The 19,557-nt window shown below is 39.9% G+C and overlaps 1 long non-coding RNA gene across 1 annotated transcript in view; it reads right to left on the bottom strand.

The window, feature by feature from the left end:
- Window positions 1-19,557, bottom strand: part of LOC140911737 (uncharacterized) — a 51,371-nt gene that overhangs the window by 22,165 nt on the left and 9,649 nt on the right. The window lies entirely within an intron of this gene.

Below are 19,557 nucleotides of genomic sequence, written 5' to 3'. Positions count from 1 at the left end.
GTGTCATATATCCAGTTTGTGCTTGTGTTTCAAAAGGGGTCTATTTGAAATTGCTAAGGAAAGGTATTGATTTTTGGGTCGAAGTTGAGGTTGTATGTTATGAAGGCATATGTGTTTCTTTACATTCAATATTAATATGTAATGAGGTTCTAAAAGAACTTCCTTGCTGTTAAGTGCTTGGTTCTTGTCAATGATGTGCTGTCACTCAGCAATATCAGATGTTTGCAAGGACTTTTGCTTTGGAATGGTGAACGATTTCATTTTTTAGAAAGGTTGAAAATGGCACAGCAAATAGCCATACAGATCTAATTCAATAAGGCCTCCTAAACTTTCATTATGAAATGCTTGCTGTACAGTGAGGAGAAGCTCTTATTTATAGATACAAAATATATGGTCAACCAGTTAGGCAGGCTGGATGCTATCTATTGTTTTGTTGAGAGCAATTTACACATAGATGCTATATTGCTCACTGTGCGTGGTTCTGTTGCTATCAGGAATTAGTTTGGTTAATCCATCAGAATTAAAACTAGAGTCTCCAATTAACTCTGAGTGTAACCGTTTGAACACCCAGCTTCAGGAGAGGAACTCTGAAAGAATCACTGGTCCTTTAAGAAATATTTAAAAAGACATCTCTTATATGCAATTTACTTGTGTTTACAGGTGATGTTATCCAGTGTACGTTAAGAATGTAAAAATCGATGTTCATTTGTGCTTACTGGTAAGAACATAATTATAACAATCTGTCATAAAATAAAAGTAAAAAATGAGCTGATCTCTCTGGCTTTGAGATTTCTGCCTGAGCTTGGTTTAACAAAACTTGCAAGTCCTGGAAGTGTTATGTTGCAGCGAGTTCTTGATATCATTGACTTCTAAACATGACAATATAAATGTAGATATTTCTGCCCAACAGAGGATATAGCTACAATGTTGCACCATTATACCTGTTTACTTTAACAAGACTAAAAATCCTTTGGAGGGATTTTTTTGAAAGCAGATTGGAAATACTACTGATGCAAGTCCCCTGATGAATTCCAAACAGGCAGGGCCCTAATGACTTCCAAAGGGCTCAGTGGGAGTGCAAGGATCTGCCCATATGGTGAACTAACTCCTTGTGGGCAGATTCTTGGGATGGGCATGGCCCCCTGGCTCCCCACTTTGCTGGTGCCAAAGAATTGTACCAGCAGCAGGCTGTTTAAGGCATTGCTTTTCAACTGCTTTCTGTTAACAGGCTTACAGCAGTGTTGCAAAATGTTGTCTTGGCCAGCTAAGCCAGACTCTTATTAAGCACAAAACAAACAAAAAAAAAAAAAAGGAGAGGGATAGGAAAGAGAAGAAATAAGATGGAAATGGTTTGCTTGATCTATAGGTTATAACATCATAGAATTGTAGGACTGGAAAGGACCTCAAGAGGTCATCTAGTCCAGCCCCCTGTACTCATGGCAGGACTAAGTATTGTCCAGACCATCCCTGACAGGTGTTTGGAGATTTTTTAAGAGCAGGTTAAACAATGGCAGACTCCACAACTTCCCTTAGCAATTTATTCCAGTTTTTAACTACCCTGACAGGAAGTTTTTCCTAATGTCCAACCTAAACTTCCCTTGCTGCAATTTAAGACCATTGCTTCTTGTCCTATCCTCAGAGGTTAAAGAGAACATATTTTCTCCCTCCTCCTTGTAACAACCTTTTATGTACTTGAAAACTGTGAACTTGTCCCCTCTCAGTCTTCTGCAGACTAAACAAACCCATTTTTTTCAATCTTCCCTCATAGATCATGTTTTCTAGACCTTTAATCATTTTTGTTGCTCTTCACTGGACTTCCTCCAATTGTCCACATGGTTCCTGAAATGTGGTGCCCAGAACTGGATGCAATACTTCAGTTGAGGCCTAATTAGCACAGAGTAGAGTGAAAGAATTACTTCTTGTGTCTTGCTTACAACACTCCTGCTAATACATATCAGAATGATGTTCACTTTTTTTTTATTTTTATTTTTTATTGCAGTAGCGTTACACTGTACTCATATCTAGCTTGTGATCCACTATGACTTCCAGAGCTCTTTCCGCAGTACTCCTCCCTAGGCAGTCATTTCCCATTTTGTATGTGTGCGACTGATTGTTCCTTCCTAAATGGAGTACTTTGCATTTGTTCTTATTGAATTTCGTCTTATTTACTTCAGACCATTTTTCTAGTTTGTCCAGCTCATTTTGAATTTTAATCCTATCCTCCAAAGCACTTGCAACCTCTCCCAGCTTGGTATCATCTTCAAACTTTATAACTGTACTCTCAATGCCATTATCTAAATCACTGATGAAGATGTTGAAGAAACACAGAACTGATCCCTGTGGGACCCCACTTGACTTGACTCCCCCTTCCAGCTTGACTGTGAGCCACTGACTCTCCAGGAACTACTCTCTAGGAACAGTTTTCCAACCAGTTATGCACCCACCTTATAGTAGCTCCATCTAGGTTGTATTTCCCAAGTTTGTTTATGAGAAGGTCATGAGTGACTGTATCAGAAGCCTTACTGAAGTCAAGATATACCACATCTACTGCTTCCCCCCATCCACAAGGCTCGTTACCCTGTCAGTGAAAGCTGTGAGGCTGGTTTGACATGATTTGTTCTTGACAAATCCATGCTGACTGTTACTTATCACCTTATTATCTTCTAGGTCTCTACCAATTATTTGCTCTATTATCTTTCTGGGTACTGAAGTTAAAATGACTGGTCTGTAATTCCTTGGCTTGTCCTTATTCTCCTTTTAAAAGATGGGCACTATATTTCCCCCTTTCCAGACCTCTGTAATCTCTCCCGTCTTCCGTGACTTTTCAAAGATAATCGCTAATGGCTCAGATCTTCTCAGCCAGCTTCTTGAGTATACGAGGATCTATTTTATCATGTCCTGGTGTCTTGAAGACATGTATCTTGTATAAGTAATATTTAACTTGTTCATTTCCCTATTTCAGCCTCTGATCCTACCTCATTTTCACTGGCATTCACTGTTAGATGTCCAGTGGCTACTAACCTTCTTGGTAAAAACTGAAACCAAGTCATTTAACCTTGTTTCTCTGCCATCCCCAGTGAGTAATTGGCCTACCCTGTCCTTGGTCTTCCTTTTGCTTATAATGTAGAATGTTTTCTTGTTACCCTTTGTCTTACTCTTTATGTCTGTAGCTAATTTTATCTCATTTGTGCCTTGGATTTTCTAATTTTGTTCCTCATACTTGTGGTGTTTATATTCATCCTTTGTAATTTGACCTAGTTTCCACTTTTTGTAGGACTTGATTGATTGATTTTATTCATTAATGCTAGCTGCCGATAATTGAAGAGCTCCCCGTTAAGCCAGGGTGGTCTCTTGGCATACTTCCTATCTTTCCTTTGCAGTGGGATAGTTTGTTCTTGTTCTCTTAATAATGTCTCTTTGAAAAACTGCCAACTCTCTTGAACTGTTTTTCCCCTTAGGCTTGCTTCCCATGGGAACTTACCTACCAAAATCCACTGTCTTTATTGTGCTGTTTTCCTGCTACCATTCCTTAGAATCTGAACTCACATTTCATGATCACTTTCACCCAAGCTGCCTTCCACTTTCAAATTCTCAACCAGTTCCTCCCTATTTGTCAAAATCAAATCTAGAACAGCCTCTCCCCTCGTAGCTTTCTCCACCTTCTGAAATAAATATAAAAAAAAGGTTCTCCAATACATTCCAAGAACTGGTTGGATAATCTGGGCCCTGCTGTTTTGATTTCCCAACTGATGCTGTGTTGTTTTCCCAACAGACAGTCGAAGTCCCCCATCACCCCTAAATCCTGGGCTTTGGATGATTTTGTTAGTGGTTTTAGAAGAAGGCTCATTTACCTCTTCTTCTTCTTCTTCTTCCTGGTTAGATGGTGGTAGACCCATGCCATGACATCACCCTTGCTGATTTAGTTTCTGCAATTAGCACTCTGAAATTTGGTAGGTTCTTATCCCAGAATCAGGCCCAACATTATCAAAATTACGGTTGGGTTGGAAGCTCTGATGTGCACGGTTTCAACATTCTCACTTAGGAAATCACACTATATTTAGAATAGTTTTATTAACAAAGTTAGCAAATTCACTAACACTCTAACCCAGCAAGGCAGGTAGAGAGAATACAGAATGAGCTGAGCATCCATATACTTACACCACCCCTTGCAAAATAACCTGTAGTGTTAATTATCTTCCCCTTCACCATCATAACCAGGTTGTCATCCTGGCATCTCCCAAGGACTACATCTATCTCTCTCAAAGCACAGTGGCTGGGATACAACTTTTATAATGCTGTTACGCTGATGCCACCATGTCTAATGCATATTCAGTAGGGATTTCTACCCCTTTTCTTTATTTGTAGTTCCTCACCCTACTAATGTTGGGGTGCTCTTCTCCCACAGGTTATTAATCCTTTTAAGTCAAGCTTATTAGCATATACGTCAATTAATAACCATGGCATTCTTGTGGTCAAACATCAGCTGAAGTCTCTAACTTAAAAAAATCCCAAGCTAGTATAAACTAGCATCTTGTGAAGTCATTACAGCATACTGTCTTCTGACATCTTATGCTCTAGGGTTACTCTGGGATAGATATTTATGCTTAAGGCTTTACACCATAATTAGTTTGGCTAAGCTATTGTTTTACAGGCCTTGAGGCTTGTCGGCTTATTGCATTATTGCCTTAACTTATACCTATGCTTCACCTAGCACATATCTATAGGCTACAGAAGGGAAAGAACACACTTGGCCAGGGCAAATGGGGAAGCATAGGGGGCTGACAGCAGGAACTGAAGTTTCTCATCCCCGGGTGGTGTTTGGGATTTATCCAATGTGAGTGGGGGTGGCAGTGACATTGGGGTCCCTCACTCTGGTCCAATCTGGTCAGGACATTGCTCAGGTTCAGGACAGCAAAGGTATCGCATTGGATCCTGCAAAAAGAAAAGGAGTACTTGTGGCACCTTAGAGACTAACAAATTTATTTGAGCATAAGCTTTCGTGAGCAAATTTGTTAATCTCTAAGGTGCCACAAGTACTCCTTTTCTTTTTGTGGATACAGACTAACACGGCTGCTACTCTGAAACCTGACATTGGATCCTGGGCTCCCAAGAAGGGATAAGGATGGTAGCCATGATGGTGAAGCTTGCTCCTTCTAGTTCACCTGTCTCCCAGCCAGCAATTACTGCTATGCCCCCACACCCAGTTTTTCTTCCGCAAGTCTTTTAAGAACCCCCAAAAGGGAGTGATGGGTAGAATAGCCCATCCCCTCATTATTTTGGTCATCAATCTTGTTCACCAGTTGCTTCACAAACTAATTTCTGACCCACCAATTTTGGTTCATTGATTTGCGGTCCCACACTTCTCTTGTTTACCAGGCATGATTTTAACAGAGTCCTTGAATTATATCAGTAGGCCTTTGCATTTGGATTAACTCCAGTCTTCTTTCAGAGTAGCAGCCGTGTTAGTCTATATACGCAAAAAGAAAAGGAGTACTTGTGGCACCTTAGAGACTAACAAATTTATCTGAGCATAAGCTTTCGTGAGCTACAGCTCACTTCATCGGATGCATCTGATGAAGTGAGCTGTAGCTCACAAAAGCTTATGCTCAAATAAATTTGTTAGTCTCTAAGGTGCCACAAGTACTCCTTTTTTTTTTTTTTCCAGTCTTCTTGTCTCCCTTTTGGACTTTTTCCTATCAAAATTTTTCTAGCTTATTGTGACATTTTTATGAACTTTCACTCATTCCTTACAGTTGAGCTCACAATTAAGGTAAATTGGTAGGCTCAATTATGACAAGATACCTACACCCAGATCCCCATAGGGACAAAATCCTAGATTTAGGCACTTCTGCATTCCACAAAACTCCCACTTAGCTGGTGCCTAACCCCAAAAGAAAAAAATTCTGTGTGCACACAAAGTTGTAATGGTATGGTGATCTTCTTGTAATATGGTTCTGGTAATAGTTTTTCCTTTACACTTGTTTAATTAGAAGTGGATGCAGCAGATAGGGATGGGCTAACAACTGTGGAAATTTCTATCCAGTGACCAAAGGCCTGATTTGTTATACCCTATCTATAAAATTACATAGAATAATTTTAAAAAGCAGAGTTATCTTGGGTTGTGTATTCAGTCTCTCATTCACTTTAATTAAACTTTTTAAAACATTTTCTCTTCCTTCTTTTAGGATGAAAGAGTAATTAATAGAACACTAGGGACTAGAAACAGTGAAACTTGGTATGTTACAAATGGGCTTGTGAGCCAAGATCATATCAATCACCACAGTTAAGAGGTCTTTGATACTTTCTATGTAATTCCCTTCTGTGTAATTACATACATGACTTGAGTCTGAATTTAAAGGATCAAACTACAGTCTTTGGCTAGACTCTTAATAGAGTATTTGTTGTTTTCTAGATCAGATTGAGTTAATAAAATTACTGGCTTGAAGACTGAATAGTTCAGTAAATTCCATTAGTGATTTTTTTTCACTTGTTTTGGTACAAGCTTTGAACATTAATGAATAGAACTGGGCACACCTTACTTTTACTCTGGGGGCTCATTTGATGCATATGTAGGTTTTATGTTTCCTCTCTCCCAAGTACAAGCCACCTGTTTATCACACTGGTTCCATCGTCCTTTTTAATCTATAGTGTGCTTGACAAACTTTCTGCTATCTGTCTCAAAAAAGAGTGTGCCATGTTGGGAAGGTCACTTAAATGCCAGGAGATGTTTCTGGAGGTACCAGCGGGATTAAAGTTTTTGAGTTATAGCAGCCTATATTGACTTTTGTGGGATAAATGATCACTTTCTTCATAAACTCTCCAGGCACAAGTCCACTACGCATACTTTGTTAATGAAGAGGAACTCAATTAGTTTGGTGTTCTGTGTGAAACCATGGGAAGGGGATTTATCAGAGTCCTTAAAAGAATCCCAGTAGCAGAACAGATTACAGGATGTTAGAAATGCTTCTGTAGCATTCTGTATTGGATGCCCCCAAAATTGCCAAAGATAAAATATCTTATCCTCTGATATTTGTGGGCACTGTAACAAAGAAAGCCGGAATACTGCCACATATGCTGTGGGTTTGGGTGGGCCTGGCTAGCAAGAGGAGCGCACAAGAGTTAAAGCAGTGCTTGGCTTCAGCAGCCGAACCTCGGCCAGAAATTCAATCCTATGTGATTGACCTGTGAAGCTGGGTTTAACTCTGCCACAAGACTTTAGTTCTTAAGGGCTGCAATGGTCACCCAGTGCCTGATTTTACAAAAATGGAAGAGTCGCTTTACGGTGAGAATAAAGCAGTGGTAATCGGACTTGTCTAAGTTAGCAGCCAAAGAAAGAGCTTATCGCCATAGAGAGCAATTCTATGAATTCAAAAAAATTTGGATCCAGTCTCTAGATACAGTTGGATTAAAAAAAAAAAAAAAAAGTCGTGATGACTCAAAGAATGCCAGACCTCCATACTACATAACCTCTCTTCTTTTCCCTGAGGATGAGAGAGGGATGAGAAATCATCACTGTCCACACTCCTTCCCCTCCTCCCCCTTTTGGTAGCAGGACCAGAATGGGAAGAAACTAGTGGTCTAATCCCTCCTTTTAACAACTTGCAGGGTCTTTATTGCTTCCTCACAAATGGTAAGGATAGACCTATTACGCAGCATTGTTTGGCTCCAAAAGAAGTCCCTCCCAGTTCCCGTCAGGCAGAAGAATGGCAGCTATAGTTCAGTTTATTTTTTTTTAAGTGAAACATTTTGAAGACTTGCTTCAATGTTTAGGTGAAATTATAAAACTAACTGTGCATCCTGGTGGAAAACTAACCAACATGTGGTACAAGGCCTTGGGAGACCAAGAGCAAAAGGAAAGAGGAAAATCCTCATGCACTCCAGGGAGCAAGCTGTGTCTTTTTGTACCATCAGGTCCTGCCCTGACATTTTGGAGCCCTCAAATCATTGGTGGGCTTGCAGGCGTTCCTTTAAATCTCTTTCATCCAGTATGGCCTGCTTTGAGTAGGAGCAGCTTTGGCTCTGTCCCCTTACTTACTGATCGGTATAGCTAAGCTCACTAATCACATGGCAGGGAGTCAGATGTGCTTTGGAAAGGGGTGAAGTAACTTACTCCCCATCAAAGTAAGAATCACAATTCCATTCCAGAGCTCTTCTGGTGTGGTGCAGCTATGTACCGCCCCTAACTCTGGGTTTAGTTGAATGGCTTAAGCTAGTCCTTAGGTAGTAAGACATGGCATGGATTAAGGCACCAAAAGCTTCCCCCCTCCAGGCCCTTTGTAAAATATCTCTTTAGAGAAGAAAATATCCTTAGCAACATAGGAAGGAAAAATTGTGGGGGGGCAGGGAGGAGGGATAAGTTTGGTGCATTTCATGTTCAGCAGGTTCCCTTTGGATTGCAGGGTAGCTTTGTAGTTTTGCTGGGGAAATCTTAAGTGTATCTGAAATTCATCGTGTTTTTTGGTACAGTACAATTTTCTGACTTCTTTTAGTATTTGAATATATATTGACTAAAAGGAGAAATGGGGGGAGGGGCTTATTGCACATTCTTTGAAGATCAAATTTTATGTTTACCAGTTTGATTTGGAATTTCACCCTTATAAAAGCGTGTACTGTCTAACCCATAGCCATGGAAACCACACATTCTATAATCCTCCCTTTAAATACACTCAAGCCAAATGCTTTAATCTTCCCATAGATATTGACGTTTAGTGTTGAAAGATCACTGACATAACAACATTTCTTGTGATTGAAAAAATGATAACCTTGATCCCTAATAGGCCCACCATTATGTTTAAACTGCACATTTGCAGAAGACTGCATCTTGTAAGGCAACCAAATGTTTATAGTTCTCTCTGAATTGATAAGGCCTTCAGGCAATGGAGCTTTACATGCATGTTTGAGTTAAAGATAAGGTATTATTTAGAAGTTATTTTAATTATCTTTTGAGCTATTAAAGCTGTTTACAGCTATAGTCTGCAGTGAGTATGTTGGGAAACATTTGCAAGCTTACTGCACTTCTCTTGCATACTACGCTGGTATTCCTGCATCTCTGCACATTTTCCTTTGACAATAAAACAAAACAGTTAGTTTGGTCTTTAAAATGGTTTTGCAGAGCTTTGATGTGTAGTGGTGACAGGAGCACCTCCATACAATGAACAAAGCAAGTACATAGATAGAACTTTAGTATTCAGAAGCCTTAACCAGGATCAAGGTCTCTGTGTGGCAAGTGTTGTACAAACCCATAATAAAATACGGTCCCTGCCCCAAAGAGCCTACAATTCCCAACTACTGTGGGGAAGCTCCTCAGATGGTGTGATTTGTCATAGCTCCATTGATTTCAGTTCAAGTACATTTAATGGAGCTATGACAATTTATAGCAGCTGAGGCTGTACAAAGCGTGCAAATGGAGGAGTAAAAAGATGCGATGTAGATGCAAATTGGTCAGGGTGACTACAATTTCACATTTGGTTAATCCCAAAGACACTAGTGTTTTTATTTAAGTGATGTTATATATGTGCAAGTCCTAGTTAATTTTTCTAAAATGATTTTGAACCTTGTCTTTATTTCTCACATCTTACAGCACGGAAACTTTATGGTTTAGACGTGATTTATTCACCTAAATGTACTTTCTTCGTATTTTACAACTATTCTACCTTCCTCCTTTTAAATTAATAGCGATAGTGTAAAGTTCCTAAAGTTTTATCAGCTTGCTGGCTGGCTGCTTGGTTTTACACATTGTGTGGGCATATTGGTGAAGATGGTTTGTTCCTTAGGAAGCAGCTGGTCTTTACTGAAAAGTCAACCTTAATTTAAAAAAAACTTTTTTTTCCCTATTCAGGCTTATGTTTTAAAACTTTCTGTACTCACCTTTTCTGAAATCGGGCCCTACAGGAATGATCCTGGGCTTTTTTTGTTCAAGGTTATCTGATCTGATGGCCTTTGGTAGAGTGATCACAGAGAGAGACCAAGAACAACTTATTTTAAAGATGCTGGAGAGGAGTCGAGCCAAAGATTGTGAACATAGTTGTGGGCAAATAAGTGTGGAACAATGATTCTTCCCACTATTTTCAGGTTTCCAAAACTGGATGAGTTTTTGGAATATTTCACTTTTTCCTCTAACTTTTAACAGTAAGTAATTTTTGACCTCTTTTTCCATCCCTTATTAAGCATTTTCAAAAAGGGACCAGTACTACACAAGTTGCAGTCTCTTTTCTTCTTTTGCTCTGGTCATTTCACACCTCTCTCTAATTATTTCATTGCCTCCTGCCTCTTACTGCATCAAATTCATGATTTTTGTATGCACTTTCAAGGGCCAGTTTAAGTCTAAATTGTCAACTCTAATAAGCACCCAGCATGGCTCAATAGGGGATTACAAAATGACTTTTGCACTCCTTTAATCCAGCTGTAGGCCAGACCAGTCCCCCAGTATAAGTTAGAGCAGCCAAAAGTTATGTCTGCTGTCAACAGCCTTGTGATAGGACAGTCAGGCATAGGAAAGCCTTGGCCTTTTCCTTTTCCTCTAGCCATGCAGTCCTTTATGCCAAAAGCAGGCAAGAAAGAGGGGCAGGAGACTCTCTTCCAAAGAGTCTTCATACATGCAGGAAGCACAAGAACAGGTACCAATCACCTCTTATATTTAAAGTTACATCATGATGATTAAACACCCAAACTCCCCTTTTTTTCTTTACAGAGGAGTTTCCATGTGAGAAGACTGGCCAGGCACCAGTATTTCCCTTTCCTGCAGAGACATTACCCATTCATGACATTCTGATTCTGTGAGGTACTTGAAAATAGACAAAACACGAGGCCAGCTCTTGGCCTGGACTGCACTCCCTTAGCCCCACTCTTGCAGTGCACTAGGACTGTGAAACTGCCCTAAGCAAGCAGCTGGGGAACCCTGAGCTGGCATACAGCCCCTCTCAAGCCCCCAGTAGAAGGGGTATGGCTGTAACACTCTGTTTTGGTGATTTCCCCGCTGGCATGACCTTTCAGGGATCACTGAACAGGATGGTATAATTTAGAGCCCAAAGGGTGCTCTAAATTAAGTCAGAGCAAAGTAGCCCCAGCAGCCCTAGGGACTGTGGGCGTGCAGCTTTTTAAAACTCCCTTTACTTCTCAGCCAAATCAAGTGAAGCTCTGTACAGCTGAGGGTCTAGCCCAAGATCTATTAGTAATTTCAGAATTATAGACGGGATTAAAAATAACGGCCTGGCAGCAAGATATAGATATTTCATTTGATTGAAGTCAGCCAGTCATTTTATAAGGTGAAGAAACATTTACTTGCCCCAATCTATATAAATCTTTTTTGTCAAAAAGATGTGTTCAGACACCCTTCCCATTTCTACTCTGCACAAGCAGGTTTGGTTTTGTTTTGTTTGTTTTTTGCATCTGCTTACTGTCAAGGGAATGCTTTTATGGAACTCTTGCCAGGAGATCAAGAATGAACCTTGATGCTTCAACATGCCATTCTTAACCTCAAATTAGTCGCATTGTTAAAAATAGTGACTTATTTTTTTTTTTTATAATGTGACTGTTGATGTACAAGGAGTGTGTCTTCCAGTAGAAAAGCTTTGGAGGAGAGACTGTATTTGATCTCCTCAAAGAGTGTGTTTTCTTTAAACCTTTTGGGAGGATAAATTATGAATAATATAAATTTATGGATAACAGCAATCCATATTTTCAGTCCGCAGGCCAGATCTTCAGCTGCAATGAATTGGCATTACTCCATTGACTTCAATAGAGTTATACTGCTTTACAGCTGCTGAGGATCTGGCCAGTAATTGTTTCCTGTATTTCTTTTCCTGATCTTACATATATTTTTTTAGAAGATTAAAATATATTAAATAAGACTTTGGAAGAGAAATTTTCTAAGAAAAAATATAAATCGACTCTGAATATGGACATTGGCATTGGATAAAGAGACATATTTGGTTTTCTGTGCAGGGGAACAGTTATAACTAAGTCCACAACATGCTTAGTTAAAGCAATTGTCATGGATACTGTGACTCACTGGTGCATGTTTATAGTACTAAAACAACAAATCAACAACAGAAAGTGCTGAAGGATTTAAAGTTCTAAGTGAGGGCTTGATTCTGCCATCCTTAATTTCCTATTGCTTGAGTAAGCGAGGAGCCACACTGAAATAAATGGATCATTCTCCAGAGAATCCAAAGTTGAAGTCATTCTAATGAGATCTGGAACATGTAGTTTTGGCTACTAGAAGTCAATGCTCAAGTCATTTGTGCCAGAGGACTAGTGTCCTAGAAAAACAAAGGGAATGAATGGTCTCTTACCCAAGTCACATAGCATCTAAAACATAACAAAATACACAGTATTGTGGGTCTTCCAGAGACCAGATATTCATTGTAAACTTGGCCATATCATTGACTTACATTGATATTGATCCAATCTTCCCTCTTCCTGTTGATTTAGGAGAAAGCATAGTTGTGTAGGGTTGCCTGGTGCATAATTACAGACCAGTTTTTGCAGTAGCAAATACTGTGTCCTCGTTTAACCCTGCACCACTTACTGTAAGGATGAGTTCTCTGCAGGCTAATGTTAATTGTGACCATATTTGTGGAATCATTCTATTGTATTCCTCTGTTTCCTGACAAAAAATAGAAACCATGTGCTTTTCCTCTCCATCTACTATGCTCGTCTTCCATTCGGTAAAATCCTCCCAGACTCACAAAGTGAATGTTATACTTCATACAACATCTATTTATATATTGTTTTTTCACATTAATGTTGTTATAGTTAAGTGTAAAGAGCTGTAATGTTAGTCAGCCATGATTGTGGTGAGGTGAAGGATCCATGCAAATATAGAGTTCTATATAGCATGTTTTCCTTTCCACACCATAACAGCTAATGCTGCTGACTTGTGCAGAAGAGAGTTGGGGACCTCCTGCACCATCCCAATAGTGTTACATATCCCTGGTCTATAAGCACAAGAACTACAATCACACAATTAGGAACAATTTACCAAGGGTCATGGTGCATTCTCCATCACTGGCAAGTTTTTAAATTAAAATTTGATGTGGTGTGTGTGGGTGGAGGTGGTGTTGTTGGTGGGTTTTTTTGTTTTTGTTTTTAAATAAGTTATGCTCTAGTTCAAAAGGAATTATTTGGAGAACAGTCTATGTTCTGTGTTATACAGGAGGTCAGTCTAGATGATCACAATAGTCCCTTCTGGCCTTCAAATCTATGAATAACTAATAAATCCCTTATTTCTGTTGCAACCAACTGCCTTCCTTTGCTCCTGCCTGCAACACCGTGCCGTTCTGTCATTAGAGGGTACAGTGATACACTGGTCTCTTGAGCAGCCGCATATTACTTGCATCAGATATAAAAGCAAGGTGGTGACAATCTCCTGTGTGAAAATTTTCTCTATAGTAATGTAACAAAATTCTAGGTATTTATATTCTTGATAGATGGTGTGATATAGCCTGGTTATTCCTTATGGACTTTGTAGAGCTGGGTGAATTATTTTCAGTGAATGATTTATTTGACAAATCTTCTTCTGTATGTGAATTCTTCATAGGCAGGCTTTGATATTTATTATTTTGTTAAGTGACAAGTGGGTAACAAATATATTAATTCTGTTGATTGCTCTTAAACTATCCACTTCAACTATTATATTGAGTATTCACCATTAGTACTGTGCAATTAGCCAGTGCAGTCACTCCCTAATTAGATGACTCCAAAAGATATGCACGTCTTTCAAGGAGACTAGGTGAATCTTCCCATCATGACTTTCAAGGAGACTAGGTGAATCTTCCCATCATGACTTCTTATGTGAGTTAGCATTTACCACACATTCTAGTGAACAAATATTTGCTCATTGGAATGAAGGCGAGTAGAAAATGGCGCTTTTGAATACCAACAAAACAAGGTTTTGGTTTTTATTCAAAAGAATATAACTTTGTTCTTTTTGCAGTGTTTGCCCTGCTTTAGTAAACGGTGTGGTTTCCTGATCGGCTCACAGTATAAAATTTCTACCTTCTTAGGGTCAACAATAAGCCGCCAAAGAGGATTTCAAAATGACATTCATGCTATGTCCATTGGCAAAAGCAAAAAGATATAGGTTCTCTCTCTCTCCCCCTCCTAGTAACAGAGGTAAGATGTTATTTGCAAGTATAATTTTTAACTTTACAGTGAAGATTTACCAACAACTTTTTTTAGAACTCTTGTTTTAAAAACACCTTTCTTTTGTTTGCTGTAAAAGAAGGCAAAAGCATCTTGCTTTAGTTTTCCCCACTTTAGTTTAACTTCTAGTACTTTTGCAAAAGAACAATTTTAACGAACAAAGCTTAGAATCATAGAATCATAGAATATCAGGGTTGGAAGGGACCCCAGAAGGTCATCTAGTCCAACCCCCTGCTCAAAGCAGGACCAATTCCCAGTTAAATCATCCCAGCCAGGGCTTTGTCAAGCCTGACCTTAAAAACCTCTAAGGAAGGAGATTCTACCACCTCCCTAGGTAACTCATTCCAGTGTTTCACCACCCTCTTAGTGAAAAAGTTTTTCCTAATATCCAATCTAAACCTCCCCCACTGCAACTTCTTACTCAGTAAACATAACTAAATCATTTTGCATTTCTCATGGGATTTTGAGATCCAATAACACTTTGCTCTTCTCTTGTATCTGAGGATCTCAAAGCACTTTGCAAATATAGAGCCCCCGTTTGGCAATCAAGCTATGAATGGCTTTGAAACCTATTGTATCTGTAATGTTACCAACTGATTTGGAGAATTGGGACCGTAGTGGGTCAGATTCTGTCCTTAATTATATTGGTGTAAATCCATTGAAGCCAATGAGATTGTACAAGTGAGATGAAGGTAGAATATTGCTCCAATGAATTAAGTTTTTTAGCACACCTGGAAGGTGGGTAAACATCATTGTCCCTATTTGATAGGGAAACTAAGATGCAGAGTGGTTCTGATTTGCCCAAAAAACTTGCACAGAAGTTTGTATAAGACCTGGCACTAGTACCCAGAACTCCTGACTCTAATACTGTGCTTAACTTGAAGACCATCGTTCCTCCCTTGCTTTGCTTTGTGCTAGGAGCTCCAAATATTACCTGTTACCCATTAAAAACAAAGTTCTCATTGAAATCAAAGGAGTTATGCCTGCACAGATTTTGGCTCAAACGCTCTACACAGCAATACTTCCTCTGCTGGTTTGAAACTTGCACTGGGGGTTAAAAATCATCTTGCTAACATTGATAATTAGCTGTTATCAGTAGCTGTATCACAGGTAACTTCCTTCGTTCCCTAAAGAGTAAAAGCATGCCTTTCTATCACACTAATGGAAATGCACCCTCATTAAAACTCAGTTTAGGTCACAGTTACATGCTTTTCCTGTTTCAGACAACACAGCAAAGTCATGGCTCATAAATTAAGAGGTCAATTGTTTGTCACTGAAGCTGAAAATATATCCTGAAGGTTAGGCACCTGAGAGATCCTTTAAAATGTTGTCAGGTTTCTATGACAGTAGTGCTTTGAAAAGCATGTTTTTTGATACTTATCAAGGAAGAAACTTCAGCAGTTGCCTTGATCACCACTGATTGGAACTCATTAGCTTGGAAACCTTTACCACTGTACTCGAATGCAAGTGGCACATATCAGTGATACTTTTTTTATTGATTCAGAAGAAGTTAAACTCTTCTATTATGCGGTGTAAAGCTCAACAGCACTAACCCACATAGCTCCAGAGGTTCTGTGGTTACGACTCTCCATGGCATAATAGTCAGAATTGGGTTAGTTATTACATGATTATCCCCATTTGACAGCTGGGGAACTGAATCACAGAGAGATTCAGTGATTTGGCCAAGGTGTCACAGGGTATGTCTACACTGCAAAAAAAAAAAAAATCTGCACCCCTGAGTGACATTATTATACTGACCTAATGCCCCCCTTAGTCAGCGCTATGTCAGTGAGAGAGCTTCTCCCGCCAACTTAACTACCACCTCTCAGGGAGGTGGATTAACTAGGGAGAGTGTTTTCCTGTTGGTGTAGAGAGTGATGGGAGAGTGTTTTCCTGTTGGTGTAGAGCATCTTCATTAAAGAACTACAATGGTGCAGCTGTAGGCACCGTTTCAAGTGTGCACGTGCCCTTAGTGAAACAAAGGGTGTCCTTTGGGCATTTGTAAGCTTATGGGAAGTATCAAGCATGTGCCTCTAATCTGTGTTGTGAATTCTGCTCTCCAGCACTCAGTATCCTTTGAGGAGGCAGAGGGTACTTGATGTGCAAGAAGCCTGTAACCTTATCTTGTGCTGTGTTGGAAACTTGGCTTTATCGTTCACTTGTTTGGCCATCTCTGAGTGGGGAATGTGAAAACCAGTGGCTTCTTCCTAGCATGCTAGCTTAAGAAACCAAAGAACAGGTTGTATTTTATATAGCTTGCTGGATAATGCCCCAGAAAACCCATTCTAATGTGAAAAGAGAGCAAACTAACCTGCCAATAGATTCACTACAGGTGAAACTATTTTCACCCATGTAAGATCTTAGGAGTCTGGCTTTATATGAAGAGGAGGGACTGGGGAGACAAAATTCACCACCCACGTGGGAGACAGGACACAGTGCTTCAGTGAAATTGCTCCGGTTTCTGGTACTATGATGCAGTAGCACATTCTCACCTTGTTTCATCGTTAAGGGGACCTGTTCTCTTTGACATTAACTCTCATCAAAGTCCTGTCAGGTTTCAGAAATGCCTGGGCCTAATGTTGCAGGGTGCTGTGTGACTTGGAAGTCTGTCAGAGCCGAGGGCACTCAGCAACTTGCTGGATCAGGCACTCTGTCAGCATACCCACCTTCTGCAGGTCCCCACTTAAGTTGACCTGCACCTCTGAAATCCATGGGAGTTTTGCACTTGACTTCAATGGGAGCTGGATCAGTCTCTTAGTCTGCATTGCTGAACTTCATTGCTGAAGTGATGAGGACTGGAATAATCCAGTGCAGACAGGATGGGCCTGGTTTCCTGTGTTTACATAATTATCAGGAAGACCCTGGGTTTTTAGGGATGAAGAAAGTGTGGGCTAGGGAAGGGCAGATCTAATGGATCCATTTAGCTGTGGATCATCTAGTCTTCTCCCACTTCCCACTCACCCTGTAGGCACTGCATAGACTTAAAATATGTTTGTAGTGATGGTCACAGACAGGGCCATCCTTAGGTATAAGCAGCATACGAGGCTCCGTAGGGCACCTGAAAATTTGGGGCACCTCTGGGTCTTAGTGTCCACCCTTCCACCTCTTCCTATCCCTGTTCTGATCTTTCCTGCAGCCTCCCACCACAGCTAGCTGCTGCAGCCTGGTGAGTCTTCCTCCAGAAAATGGTCAGAGAGAGAGTAGTCTGAATTGGTGTATGAGGCCTCGGAGGATCTCACCTCAGCCCATTGAACTCAGTGCTGCCAGCCATGAGTCTGTCCCAAACCCTTGTGAGGGGGCTGGGCATCCACTAGGGGGCTTCCTCTAGCTTCTCCTGCCCAATTCGCCCCACAACCAAGGCCCAACATAGCTGGTAACTCTAGTCCTTAAAAGTGAAAAAGCCTTCCAGACCTATTAGCACAACATTGAAACTGTTAAAGAGCCTTCAAGTGGTAATGAAGCCATTTAACAGGCATTTGGCAACCCCCAGATATATACTGTCAGTTTCTGAATTTACTGACAAAGCCAGTTGTGCATTACTGTACTGTCTCCTCACTGTATTTTCCACTGAATGCATCCGATGAAGTGAGCTGTAGCTCACGAAAGCTTATGCTCAAATAAATTGGTTAGTCTCTAAGGTGCCACTAGTACTCCTTTTCTTTTTACTCAGAACATGTTAGTCTGGAGTTTAAAATATGCTTTAAAAATATGTCATTATTGTGTTGCTGAAGATTATAAAATCACAACTCCAAAAAAATCCTTGCATAGATTTTTAGATGCACAATCTGAGTATTCATCTTTAGCCTCAAATGCTTGGATCTTCAGACATACAGTTTTTTTTAAATAAATCCTTCAAAAGTCCACCCTTATGTAAAATACACATGCGAGCCCAGGCTGCCGTCAGGCACAGGGGGCACCAGTTTAATAATACTGCATAAGGCCCCATAAATCCTAAGGACAGCCCTGGTCACAGAGCAACTTTGATGCCACTTTCAGCCAAAGGAGAAGATCTTTTCTTCTCTGCATCTCTGCAGAACTTGCCGCACACAGCCCTGCTTCTCGGGTCATGTGGATTTTTGTCATTAAAGAACAGCATCTCTCCTTTAATAGAACGTGAAAATTAGTGTATTGTTTGACGCTTCACCTTACAATTGCTTAGGCCATTGTTTAACACTTGAAATTGAAACTCAGAAATAGAATAGTAAAAAAAAATTCTTTATTGTGCATCAGGTGCATTTTTTTCTTTTACAAATAAAATCGAGGGATGAAAACAACTGATCATTATGATGATCGTCGTGTTTAAAGAAAGCATCTGGAAAACACTCTGGCTGTTCACATTTGCACCAGCATTCTAAGTCATGAAGCTAATTATTAACGAGAGCGAGATACCTTGTATATAAGTAGCAGAGTATGTCTTCCTTCATGTAAACTGATACAGCCCATTCCCTTTACCATTTAGGCAAATATTGAAATGAAAATGGTCCGTGTGTGTACACATGTATATCTACACGATGTACATTCCCCCCTCAATGTTCTGGCATTTGTAAATAAAAGGGATTCAAAACCTCACAGACTACAGTAAGGTGCAAGACCCCAAATTCACATCTGGTGTACACAGGAAGTCTACATTGACTTGAAAGGAATTGCCCCTACTTATGCTGGAGGTGATTTTGGCCAGAGATGATAATGTTACTCCTTAAAAACATACTTGTTAGGAAACTTGCATTTTTGGTCAGCATACCTGTATCGCAGTTCTGTGGATACTAACCAGACCACAGACATGGGCATTGTGCAAAGCAGAGAGACCATCCATCACAATGAATTAGAAGTAAAATATTAGTGAGCAGACATGTTCAGCAGCTGAAGCAAATTAACTGAAACCATTTATAGGACTCATATTCGTTCCAAATTTTACTGCAAAGTGATAAAATCTGAAGGTTTATCCAGTTCTGAAAACCAGGGCATTTTCCCACGAGGACACAAGAATGAAGTTTAAAGTTTAAAAACTTTTTACCTAGCATTTTTCCTAAAACAATTTGAGCAAAAATTGTATCATATTACAATCCACTTGGCAGGGCTTTTACAGTCCCTTTTAATTTTTAACACTATTTTCTTCATCTGTCTCTGAGTTGTGCCTCTTGAGCAACAAGAACATCTGTGAAAAGAAAAGAAAGAAGCTTTTCTTTCACAACAGTTTTAGGGTTTTTAATGTTTAGAATATGTTGATCACTTTTGTTGTGTGTATTTAATGTGCTTTTTTACATGGGGGCTAAATTCAGCCTGAAGTAAATGGGGGGCAAATAGATGGTAGTTAGTGGGGTTACAGCAGAGATGAATTTGAACCTCAGCTTGTTTACTGTGAATCCTGGAGCCGTAAGCCTTCTGTTTATCCAAAGCATGGGTGTAGCCAAG

The sequence above is a fragment of the Lepidochelys kempii genome, chromosome 5 (assembly GCF_965140265.1).
Source record: "Lepidochelys kempii isolate rLepKem1 chromosome 5, rLepKem1.hap2, whole genome shotgun sequence".
NCBI lineage: Eukaryota > Metazoa > Chordata > Testudines > Cheloniidae > Lepidochelys > Lepidochelys kempii.
The sequence above is the reverse complement of the archived record's forward strand: the minus strand, read 5'-3'. Positions and strand labels throughout refer to the sequence as shown.